Source organism: Nomascus leucogenys, chromosome 12, assembly GCF_006542625.1.
Source record: "Nomascus leucogenys isolate Asia chromosome 12, Asia_NLE_v1, whole genome shotgun sequence".
Lineage (NCBI taxonomy): Eukaryota > Metazoa > Chordata > Mammalia > Primates > Hylobatidae > Nomascus > Nomascus leucogenys.
In genome coordinates this window covers 420,928-434,169 of record NC_044392.1, presented here as the reverse complement: position 1 = coordinate 434,169, position 13,242 = coordinate 420,928, and positions in this window count along the sequence as shown.

The following is a 13,242-nucleotide window of genomic DNA, read 5'->3' as shown; positions in this document are numbered from 1 at the left end:
ACACCAGCACTCTTAACTCAGGACAGGCAGTAGTTAGTTCCCCCGGCCCCGCTACCCAACCTGGAATTGCCAGGTCAGATCAGGCTGGTAATGCACCCCTCTGGGAATTTCGTCTGAAATCACACCCTTGTTTGTCTTCTTCCCCTTCACCTTCCTGCTTCCCCACTGCCTTACCAGTTTCTCCGTACAGCCCTCCTTAATTAAGCACTCGTGCAAGCATTCTCATGTTGGGGTCTGCTTTTGAAAAACCAACCTGTGGGCCAGGCGTGGCAGTTCACGCCTGTAATCCCAGCACTTTGGGAGGCTGAGGCAGGTGGATCACCTGAGCTCAGGACTTCAAGACCAGCCTGGCCAACATGGTGAAACCCCATCTCTACTAAAAATACAAAAAATTAGTTGGGCATGGTTGCGGACGCCTGTAATCCCAGCTACTCAGGAGGCTAAGACAGGAGAATCACTTGAACCTGGGAGGCAGAGGTTGCAATGAATCGAGATCGTGCTACTGCACTCCAGCCTGGGCAACAAGAGCAAAACCCCGTTTCAAAAAAAAAAAAAAAGAAAAAAAGAAAAAGAAAAACCAACCTATTTGTTTATTTGCTTTTATTAAAACAGAATTTAGGCCAGGTGCGGTGGCTCACGCCTGTAATCCCAGCACTTTGGGAGGCCGAGGTGGGCGGATCATGAGGTCAGGAGATCGAGACCATCCTGGCTAACATGGTGAAACCCCGTCTCTACTAAATATACAAAAAATTAGCCGGGCGTGGTGGCGGGCGCCTGTAGTCCCAGCTACTCGGAGAGGCTGAGGCAGGAGAATGGCGTGAACCTGGGAGGCGGAGCTTGCAGTGAGCCGAGATTGCGCCACTGCACTCCAGCCTGGGTGAAAGAGCGAGACTCCATCTCAAAAACAAAACAAAACAAAACAAAAACAGAATTCATGTATTTATTTGGTCATTTATTTAATTACGCAAGTAATACAGGCATTTACTATCATTGCAAAATCCAAGCAAAATTCAGCACAAAGCAAATGTTAAATTTCACAATTCCAAGTCCTCTGCTCCTCAAGGGGGTAAATTGTGTTATTAGTTATCTGTATGTCCTTTTAGACCTTTGACTGTGTATTTTCACTCAGACCTGTATTTTGTTTGGTTGTGTTTTCATAACTGGGATAGCTCTGTGTTTCATTTGGCAGCCAGCTTCTTTAAGAGTCTGTCTTGAGTGTTTTTCCATGTCAGCACATATGGACCTGCCTCCAGAGTGACCTTCCTAAACTGTTTGTGACATCGGGCTGCTGCCCTCCTTAAAGGCCTTGAAGTTGAGAAAAGAAAAATGCACAGAGCAGCCTGAGCTCAGTGAGATATGCAAAAAAATCAAGCCCAGAGAGACATAAGCATGGGACTTTAGTCATGCCTCTCCACTCATGCCCAGGGGCAATTGATTAAAAGCATTTTGTTTCTGATTAGCTACCTCACCCATTATCTTCATGTTGCAGGAATTTGTGATACAAACAACGTACAGCCGATCAATAGCTTATGTTGTTTTCATGTAAATTCCTGGTAAACAGCTTAGGAATTGCCTCCTCTTTTCCTTTATTTATTTATTTTTTATTTATTTTTTTTGAGACAGAGTCTTGCTCTGTCATCCAGGCTGTAATGCAATGGCGTCATCTGGGCTCACTGCAACCTCTGCCTCCTGGGTTCAAGTGATTCTCGTGCCTCAGCCTCCCGAGTAACTGGAATGACAGGCGCGCACCATCACGTCCGGCTAATTTTTTGTTGTTGTTGTTGCTGTTTTGAGATAGAGTCTTGCTCTGTCTCCCAGGCTGCAGTGCAATGGCGCAATCTCAGCTCACTGGAACCTCTGTCTCCCAGGTTCAAGTGATTCTCCTGCCTCAGCCTCCTGAGTAGCTGGGATTACAGGCATGTACCACCATGCCTGGCTAATTTTTGTATTTTTAGTAGAGATGGGGTTTCACCATGTTGGTCAGGCTGGTCTTGAACTCCTGACCTTGTGATCCACCCACCTCAGCCTCCCAAAGGGCTGGGATTACAGGCATGAGCCACCATGGCCGGCCTGTATTTTTTTTTTTTTTTTTTTTTTTTTGAGGCAGTCTTGCTCTGTCACCTAGGCTAGAGTGCAGTGGCATGATCTCGGCTCACTGCAAACTCCGCCTCCCGGGTTCAAGCAATTATCCTGCCTCAGACTCCCGAGTAGCTGGGATTACAGGCACCTGCCACCGCGTCCAGCTAGTTTTTGTATTTTTTGTAGAGACGGGGTTTCACCATCTTAGCCAGGCTGGTCTTGAACTCCTGATCTCATGATCCACCCACTTCGGCCTCCCAAAGTGCTGGGATTACAGGCGTGAGCCACCGTGCCTGGCCCCAGCCTGTATTTTTAATAGAGATGGGGTTTCAACATCTTGGCTGGTCTGGTCTTGAACTCCTGAGTTCAGGCAATCTGCCTGCCTCACCCTCCCAAAGTGCTAGGATTACAGGCATCAGCCACTATGCCTGGCCTCTTTTCCTTTAAAAACCTCATTTGTAACTGTCACTAATCGGAATGTATATTCGGGACAACTTGAATCTATGCTGTTGGGTTGCAGCCCTCAAATTTGGCCAAAATTAACTCTCTACTTCTAAGTTTCCTCATTTTTTCCCTTTAGGTTGACATAGTAGTGCTTCCCTTTGCATTTGGAATAAAATCCAAATGCTTTCACAGTGCTGCAGGAGTGGCCTGATCTGATCCTGCCCAGTGGCTTATGTCTTATCTCCTCTTGTTCACTCCAGCCATACCAGCTTTCCCCCAGTTATTTGAATGTGACATACTGTTTATTACCCCAAGGCCTTTGCACACCCTATTTGTTTCTTTTTTTTTTTTTTTTTGAGATGGGGTTTTGCTCTTGTTGCCCAGGCTGGAGTGCAATGGCGCGATCTCGGCTCACCACAACCTCTGCCTCCCGGGTTCAAGCGATTCTTCTGCTTCAGCCTCCCGAGTAGCTGGGATTACAGGCACGTGCCACCATGCCTGGCTAATTTTGTATTTTTAGCAGAGACGAGGTTTCTCCATGTTGGTCAGGCTGGTCTCGAACTCCTGACCTCAGGTGATCCGCCCTCCTCGGCCTCCCAAAGTGCTGGGATTACAGGCATGAGCCACGGTGCCCAGCCTGCACACCCTTTTTCTTATTCTTTTTTTTTTTTGAGAAGGAGTCTTACTCTGTCACTCAGGCTGAAGTGCAGTGGCAGGATCTTGGCTCACTGCAACCTCTGCCTTCTGGGTTCAAGTGATTTTCCTGCCTCAGCCTCCCCAGTAGCTGGGACTACAAGCATGTGTCATAACACCCAGCTACTTTTTGTATTTTTAGTAGAGATGGGGTTTCACCATGTTGGCCAGGCTGGTCTCAAATGGCTGACCTCAAGTGATCCACCCACCTTGGCCTCCCAAAGTGCGCTGGGATTACAGGCGTGAGCCACCATGCCCAGCCCCCCTTTTTTTTTTTTAACATGTCTTTAGAGTACACTGTATTTTACCTTTGGAGCACTTACAAATAATTGGTCTTGTCATGAATTCACATCTGTGATTATGACTGTAATGATGTCCTCACAGAGTTAACAAGAATTCCGGACAGATAGACAGTTATAATTGAGCATTAATTAACAAGGCTGCACTTTGACCCACTTCCTTGTGATCAAAAGTCAAGTAACACTAGATAATGACCATTTGTGTCCCCAGTGTTCCTCTAGATAGGATTTCTGACTTAAAGTCATAAGGCTTTCTTTAAGAATTGCTTAAGCAGGGCAGGGTGCGGTGGCTGACGCCTGTAATCCCATCACTTTGGGAAGCCGAGGCAGGTGGATCACCTGAGGTCAGGAGTTGGAGACCAGCCTGGCCAACATGGTGAAATCCCATCTCTACTAAAAATACAAAAAAATTAGCTGGGCATGGTGGTGGGCACCTGTAATCCCAGCTACTTGGGAGGCTGAGGCAGGAGAATTGCACGAATTTGGGAGGCAGAGTTTTCAGTGAGCCAAGATCACGCCAAGATCATGCCATTGCACTCCAGCCTGAGCAACAAGAGCAAAACTCTGTCTCAAAAAAAACAAAAAAAAAAAAAGAATTGCAAGGCTGGGAGTGGTAGCTCACGCCTGTAATCCCAGCACTTTGGGAGGCCGAGGCAGGTGGATCATGAGGTCAGGAGATCAAGACCATCCTGGCTAACACAGTGAAACCCCATCTCTACTAAAAATACAAAAAATTAGCCGGGCGTGGTGGCGGGCGCCTGTAGTCCCAGCTACTCGGAGAGGCTGAGGCAGGAGAATGGCGTGAACCTGGGAGATGGAGCTTGCAGTGAGCCGAGATCGCACCACTGCACTCCAGCCTGGGCAACAGAGTGAGACTCCGTCTCAAAAAAAAAAAAAAAAAAAAAAAAAGAATTGATTAAGCAGAACCTAAATTCCAAAGGAACAGCAGACCAACCAGTTTAAAGACCCTCACCAGCCGGGCATGGTGGCTCACGCCTGTAATCCCAGCACTTTGGGAGGCCAAGGTGGCTAGATCACCTGAGGTCGGGAGTTCAAGACTAGCCTGACCAACATGGAGAAACTCTGTCTCTACTGAAAATACAAAATTAGCCGGGTATGGTGGCGCATGCCTGTAATCCCAGCTACTCAGGAGGCTGAGGCAAGAGAATCGCTTGAACCCAGGAGGCGGAGGTTGCAGTGAGTCGAGATCGCACCGCTGTACTCCAGCCTGGGCGACAAGAGCTAAACTCTCTCTCAAAACAAACAAACAAACAAAAACCCTCACCAAGGAACTGAACCAGCATGAGAATAGCATTTCCACATCTCCCTGTCCTATCACTTCATCCTGCACTCTTTGACCAATGATCTCTACACTTCGGCCCACTCCAAAACCTTTAAAACCTCTAGCCCCAAACTCGTCAGGGAGACTGATTTGAGGTCTCCTCTCCTCTCCTCCCCTCTCCTCCTTTGATAGTCTTGTGATTAAACCTCTTTCTCTGCTGCAACCTGGTGTCTTGGCATATTGACTTGCCGTATGCATTGGGTAATGGCACTATTAAGAGTTACAATTCTAATAAATGAAATCATAGGCTGGGCACGGTGGCTCATCCCTATAATCTCAGCACATTAGGAGGCTGAGGCAGGCAGATCACTTGAGGCCAGGAGTTCAAGACCAGCCTGGTCAACACGGCAAAACCCTGTCTCTACTAAAAATATGGAAATTAGTCGGTTGTGGTGGTGTAAACCTGTAATCCAGCTACCTGGGAGGTTGAGGCAGGAGAATAGCTTGAACCTGGGAGGCAGAGGTTGTAATGAGCCAAGATCGTGCCACTGCACTCCAGTCTGAATGGCAGAGCAAAATCCTGTTTCTCTCTTGTTGCCCAGGCTGGAGTGCAATGGTTCGATCTCGGCTCACCGCAACCTTCGCCTCCTGGTTCAGGTGACACCCCTGCCTCAGCCTCCTGAGTAGCTGGGATTACAGGCATGTGCCACTACACCCGGCTAATTTTGTATTTTTAGTAGAGACAGGGTTTCTCCATGTTGGTCAGGCTGGTCTCAAACTCCGGACGTCAGGTGATCCACCTGCCTTGGCCTCCCAAAGTGCTGGGATTAAAGATGTGAGCCACCACGCCCAGCCTAAAAAAAAAATTCTAATTAATGAAATCATTATCCATGCGGCTATGTGTTTCAGTATTTCTCCCCCACTGGAGTGCATGTGCCAAAAGGGGAAGGCCCTCTTCAGTCTTGTTCATCCATATACATAATGACTTGCACAGTTAAAAGCAAGGAAGACAGGCTCAGTAAATGGTTGCTACATGAATGAAAGGAGGGACTGGTAAACTGTTAGCTTCTCTCTGTCTCCCTCTCTCTGAGTCAATGCTGTCTTTTGTCTCTCCTTTGCCCTTGGGCCTTCTGGATTCTTCTCTCTGTCTCTCTCTCTCTCTCTCTCTCTCTCTCTCTCTCTCTATATATATATATATATATATATATATTTTTTTTTTTTTTTTTTTTTTTTAGATGGAGTCTCGCTCTGTCTCCCAGGCCGGAGTGCAATGGCGCGATCTCAGCTCACTGCAACCTCTGCTTCCCGGTTCAAACAATTCTCCTGCCTTAGCCTCCTGAGTAGCTGGGACTACAGGCACCCGCCACCCGCCAGGCTAATCTTTTTGTGTTTTTTTTTTTTTTTGTAGAGACGGGGTTTCACCATGTTAGCCAGGATGGTCTCGATCTGACCTTGTGATCCGCCCGCTTCGGCCTCCCAAAGTGCTGGGATTACAGGTGTGAGCCACCACACCCGGCTCTGTCTATATTTTTAAATCATGTTTCTTTGTTTTGTTTTGTTTTGTTTTGTTTTGTTTTGTTTTTTGAGACTGAATCCTGCTCTGTTGCCCAGGCTGGAGTGCAGTGGCACAATCTCGGCTCACTGCAACCTCCGCCTCCTGGGTTCAATCAATTCTCCTGCCTCAGCCTCCTGAGTAGCTGGGATTACAGGCACGTGCCACCATGCCCAGCTAACTTTTTGTATTTTTAGTAGAGACGGGGTTTCCCCATCTTGGCCAGGCTGGTCTCAAACTCCTGGCCTCGTGATCTGCCTGCCTTGGCCTCCCAAAGTGCTGGGATTACAGACGTGAGCCACCAAGTCCAGCTGTAAATCACGTTTTTAATTAAAAAGAACTTTTGCGCTGGGCGCTGTGGCTCACGCCTGTAATCCTAGCACTTTGGGAGGCCAAGGTGGGTGGATCACCTGAGGTTGGGAGTTCGAGACCAGCCTGACCAACATGGAGAAACCCCATCTCTACTAAAAATACAAAATTAGCCAGCAAGGGGGCGCATGCCTGTAATCTCAGCTACTTGGGAGGCTGAGGCAGGAGAATCACTTGAACCTGGGAGGTGGAGGTTGTGGTGAGCTGAGATTGAGCCATTGCACTCCAGCCTGGGCAACAAGAGTGAAACTCTGTCTCAAAAAAAACGTTTGGCTGGGTGCGGTGGTTCATGCCTGTAATCCCAACACTTTGGAAGGCCAAGGCAGGAGGATCATTGAGTCTAGGAGTTTGAGACCAGTCTGAGCAACATGGCGAATCCTTGTCTCTACAAAAAATACAAAAATTAGCTGGGCATGGTGGTGTCAGAAGCATTTGAACCAGAGCAAATCCATCTTGAATAGGGGCTGGGTAAAATAAGGCAGAGACCAGGGCTGCATTCCTGGACAGTTAAGGCATTCCCAGACAGTTATGTCACAGGATGAGACAGGAGGTCGGCACAAGATACAGGTCATAAAGACCTTGCTGATAAAAAAGGTTGCAGTGAAGAAGTTGGCTAAATCCCACGAAAACCAAGATGGCGACAAGAGTGACCTCTGGTCGTCCTCACTGCTACACTCCCACCGGTGCCATGACAGTTTACAAATGCCATGGCAACAGCAGGAAGTTACCCGATATGGTCTAAAAAGGGGAGGCATGAATAATCTATACCCATTACTTAGCTATTTAAATAAAAAAAAAAAAAAACATAAAAATGGGCAACCAGCACCCGTCAGGCTCCTTGTCTATGGAGTGGCCATTTTTTATTCCTTTACTTTCTTAAATAAACTTGCTTTCGGCCGGGCGCGGTGGCTCACGCCTGTAATCCCAGCACTTTAGGAGGCCGAGGCGGGGGATCACGAGGTCAAGAGATCGAGACCATCCTGGCTAACACGGTGAAACCCCGTCTCTACTAAAAATACAAAAAATTAGCCGGGCGTGGTGGCGCACACCTGTAGTCCCAGCTACTCGGGAGGCTGAGGCAGGACAATCACGTGAACCCACGAGGCAGAGGTTGCAGTGAGCCAAGATCGTGCCACTGGCACTCCAGCCTGGGCAACAGAGCAGGACTTCTTCTCAAAAAAAACAAATAAATAAAAAAAATAATAATAATAAACTTGCTTTCACTTTATTCTATGGACTTTCCCTGTATTCTTTCTTGCACGAGATCCAAGAACCCTCACTTGCGGTGAGGGCAGTCTTGCTCAGTCGCCCACGCTGGGGTGCAGTGGTGCGATCTCAACTTACTGCAACCTCTGACTCCAGCCTGTCAAAAAAAAAAAAAAAACTAAAGCAGTTTTTTGTGTAACATCATGTTTGACACACATATAAAACAGGTATTGAAATAAAAATGACAATAGCAATGAAAATTAGAATAGAAGAGTTGGAGTTACGTTACGGGAAGGTCACAGAAAATAGTGCAAAACAACATCGACAGAAAATAGGACCAGGTACAGTGGCTCACACCTGTAATCCCAGCACTTTAGGAGGCCAAGATAGACTGATTGTTTGAGTCCATAAGTTCAAGACCAACCTGGCAGCAAGGTGAAACTCTGTCTCTACAAAAAGTACAAAAATTAGCTGGGCATGGTGGCATGTGTCTATAGTTCCAGCTACTTGGGAGGCAGGAGAATCACTCGAACCCGGGAGGTGGTGGTTGCAGTGAGCTGAGATCATAGCACTGTGCTCCAGCCTGGGGGACAAAACGAGACCATGTCTCAATAAATAAATAAATAAATAAATAAAACAGGGGAGAAATGAGAAAATCAGAGGGCCAGTCTAGGAAGTATAATATTTGAGTTTCGACAGTTCCAGAAAAAACAGAGGAAACAGAGGGAAGGAAATCTTCAAAGAAAACTCACGAAGTTTAAAGAACATTGGTTTCCATAGGGTCTACTAAGTTCCTAGAAAATTGGATGAAAATCGGTTCATGCCAAGGTAACTTGGCATAAAATTTCAGAACAACAGAGACAAAAAGAAGATGTTACAAGAGTCCAGAGAGAAAAACAAGTTTTCTGATCCTGTGTTCAGAAGAAAATATGCTGATGTAAACTGCACAAGCATATGCACACACAGAGTCTGGCCATTGATGTTAAATCTGTGTAAACAAAAGACACTCATTCTGTTACTGGACAAAAACCAGTATGGGCAAGGATTTTTTTTTTTTTTTTTGGATGTAAGTGAAGTTACAGTGAACTCGATTGTTTTATCTGCCCAGAAACTACACCTCACTCTTCTGGCGAATGTTCCTATCCCCCTTTCCCCCACATACACCATGTGTTCCAAACGGGTACCCCCAAGTCTTACAGGCCCCACCTCCCTGGCCATGTTACGTCAAAGCGTGTTTAACCCCAAGATTGCTTAAACCTGGAGCTAGAGAGAGGGACTCTGACTTCCAGTTCAGTGGTGAAGATGGGAGACTCTATGGCCACTGGTCACCATGACTCCAGTGTAGGTTTGGAACAATAGAGTTCAGGTGGAGAGAAGCAGAGACGAGAGACTGGGCAGCGTCTGAGACCCTGGATCTAGCCATCCCTGAAACAAACGCAACCTGGACCCTTGCACTTTCCATGGCGATGCCAGTCTTCCACAAGAAAACAAAATAAAAACCATTTGTCTGGTCTGGGTTTCCGTCACTTGAAACAAGTCATGGCTGATACAGAAATGTGAGAGGGCAACTACTGTTGCTTGTATTAAAACTAATTATAACGAACATACTGAGAATTAGGATGCACCAGGCACGTTTGAGCACTTTCGTCTCATGTACTCTGAACAGAAAAGAAACTGAGGAGGCTGGGTGCGGTGGCTCACGCCTGTAATCTCAGCACTTTGGGAGGCCGAGGCAGTGGATCATGAGGTCAGGAGTTCTCAACCAGCCTGGCCAACATAGTGAAACCCCGTGTCTACTAAAAATACAAAAATTAGCCGGGCATGGTGGCACATGCTTGTAGTCCCAGCTACTCGGGAGGCTGAGGTAGGAGAATAGCTTGAACCTGGGAGGCGGAGGTTGTGGTGAGCCGAGATAGTGCCACTGCCTCCAGCCGGGGCAACAGAGCGAGACTCCATCTCGAAAAGAAACAGGACAGAGCAGGTGGCTCGCTCATTCATAGTCTGGGGTTTAAGCTCAAGTACATAAGAGACCATTAGAGACCTCCCCTCACTGGGACACTCACCCTCCTGCTCACATCCACTTCCCCTACTCCCCCCAGGCCACATCCAGCCCTGCCACTTTGCTCATGAGTTATCTTCTGTGAGATGGTCCTTTCTCCCAGCTCTGGCAAAATCCTATTTGCCCTTCAAGGCCCACTCAAATGTGTCCTGCCCTGCTCCTCTCTGGGCCCCTCATCCACAAATGCAAGTTAGCCCCTCGTTTCCTCTGTGTCCTCACTGCATTTGCAAAATATGAAATTGAGAGTGGGCTGGGCGTGGTGGCTCACGCCTGTAATCCCAGAACTTTGGGAGGCTGAGGCAGGCGAATCACCTGAGGTCAGGAGTTCGAGACCAGCCTGGCCGACATGGCAAAACCCCATCTCTACCAAAAATACAAAAATTAGCCAGGCGTGCTGATCCCAGCTACTTGGGAGGCTGAGGCAGGAGAATTGCTTGTACTCTGGAGACGGGTTGTAGTGAGCCGAGATCATGCCACTGTACTCTAGCCTGGGAGACACAGCAAGACTCCCTCTCAAAAATTAATTAATTAATTAAGAGCACAGCTCTGATTTATTTATATTTATTTATTTATTTGAAACAGGGTCTCATTCTGTCGCCCAGGCTGGAGTGCAGTGGTGCAATCACGGCTCACTGCAGCCTCAATTTCCCGGGCTCAAGAGATCCTCTCACCTCAGCCTTCCGAGAAGCTGGGACCACAAGCATGTACCACCATGCCAAGCTAATTTTTGTATTTTTGGTATAAACTGGGTTTCCAACTTCTGGGGTATATCATCCACCTGTTTTGGCCTTCCAAAGAGCTGGGATTACAGGCGTGCGCCACCACACCTGGCTGCCTTACTTTTTCTAAGCCTCAGATTCTTTTTTTTTTTTTTTTTTTTTTTTGGCACAGGAGACGGAGTTTCACTCTTGTCACCCAGGCTGGAGTGTAGTGGTACAATCTTGGCTCACTGCAACCTCTGCCTCCCAGGTTCAAGCAATTCTCCTGTCTCAGCCTCCCAAGTAGCTGGGACTACAGGCACATGCCACCATGCCTGGTTAATTTTTGTATTTGTAGTAGAGACGGGTTTTCACCATGTTGGCCAGGCCGGTCTCAAACTCCTGACCTCAAGTGATCCGCCTGCCTTGGCCTCCCGAAGTGCGCCCAGCCTCAGATTCTTTATAATGTGGAAATAATGATAGCCCAGCCTTGTAGGATGGCCATGAAGTTTAGATCAGCTACTGTTTGTTAGGCACATAGCATATCACCAACAGGGGCTGGTGGTGCCAGCAGTTGGTATCTCCGTCTATATTGGGAGTTTTCCAGGTATATTTTTCTGGGGCTTTGTCTCCTCCCCTAGGCTCTGGCTTTTCGAGGGCAGACACCCTACGTGATGATTCAAGTGGCCGCTCACTTAAGACGTCTCTCCCTGGCTTCCAAGTATTAGCTTTCCAGTTAGGAATTCAACGTTTAAGTCTGGTTAGGTTATTTTAAAAACAGTTCCTGACTGCATGTGAAACGCACCGATCCTGTCTCCTCATAAAAAATGTATGCGTTACAGCTAAGGCGAAGATCTCCTACGAGCATCAAACCAATCCCAACCCTTTCAGAGGCTACCACAGCTATATCAGTTTGATGTGTTTGACGACTCATTTTTATTGAAGCTACTCAGTATTTGGGTACTTTTAATCTGAAGGCTCATGTCTTTCTTCTATTCTGGAAAAATCCTCAGATCTTATTTCTTAAAGTATTTGCCATCTACCCCATTCTCAACTCCTGGACTGTATGTTAGATGCTCTCAGAATGGCCTCCCTATTTCTTATTTTCTCCCTCTTTTCCTTTTCCTTCTGGGTCAATTTCTTAGTACTACCTTTTTTCCTGCAATTTTACTATTATTATTATTATTATTTTGAGACGGAGTTCCACTCTTGTCACCCAGGCTGGAGTGCAATGGCATGATCTCAGCTCACTGCAACCTCTGTCTCCCAGGTTCAAGCGATTCTCCTGCCTCAGCCCCCTAAGTAGCTGGGATTACAGGCACCTGCCACCATGCTGGCTAATTTTTATATTTTTAGTGGAGATGGGGTTTCACCATGTTGGCCAGGCTAGTCTCGAACTCCTGACCTCACATGATCTGCCCGCCTTGGCCTCCCAAAGTGCTGGGATTACAGGTGTGAGCCACTGTGCCTGGCCACAATTTAATTCTATTATAATAAAGCAATAAAGAATGTTTTAGAGCCTAGCGATGGATCATTTAGTCTAATATCTCATAACAACTTTGAAAAGCACAAGATATCAATTTTTTTTGTTTTGTTTTGTTTTTGAGACACAGTTTCACTCTTGTTGTCCAGGCTGGAGTGCAGTGGCATGATCTTGGCTCACTGCAACCTCGGCCTCCTAGGTTCAAGTGATTCTCCTGCCTCAGCCCCTCAAGTAGCTGGGATTACAGGCATGCGCCACCATGCCTGGCTAATTTTGTATTTTTAGTAGAGATGAGGTTTCACCATGTTGGCCGGGCTGGTCTCGAACTCCTGACCTCAGGTAATCCACCTGCCTCGGCCTCCCAAAGTGCTAGGATTACAGGCGTGAGCCACCGCACCTGGAGGATATCAATGTTAAAATTGTGGCATATAGAAAGTTTAATAAAGAAGGAAACGTGGAGAGTAAAATGTAATTGTAATCCTATCAAAGGCCTTGTCCATTTTCTTTTCTCGTCTGCCAAGAGCAAGCAGAGAGTCTTGTCCGTGATGAAAGACGGACAGTGTATTAAAATTTTTAAAGTGTTAGGAGGTGGAACACATTTTCAAAGGCAGTTAATAACATTCGCCGTATGAATAGTCATTTGATTTAGCACAATAATCTCAGAGTGAAATGTGTAATTTTGCATATAACTGAGCGGCCCCTCCATCTCTGCTACACGGCTCACAGCTCCCTAACCTATCCCGCCCCAAGTCTGACCATCATAAATGCACATCCTCTTTACCTCACTCAGGAATCCAAGTCCCGTAATGATTACAGAATGGCTGCTCAGATTATACTCTGAGATGGGAGAGCCTGAAAGCTAGCCAGTATCAACGACTTTCACCAGGAACAAAGAACTTGATGATCATTCTCCAGCAAACTAACTTACTTTCCAATACCTCCTTAACCTGGGACCTAACTATGTGTGGTCTCTTTATTGCTATTCTTGTTTACTAATTATGACTGCAAGAGATATTTTAATCCAGATATGCGCAATGTATTTCTATTTCCTAATGACAAAGAAGGCTTGATGTACACA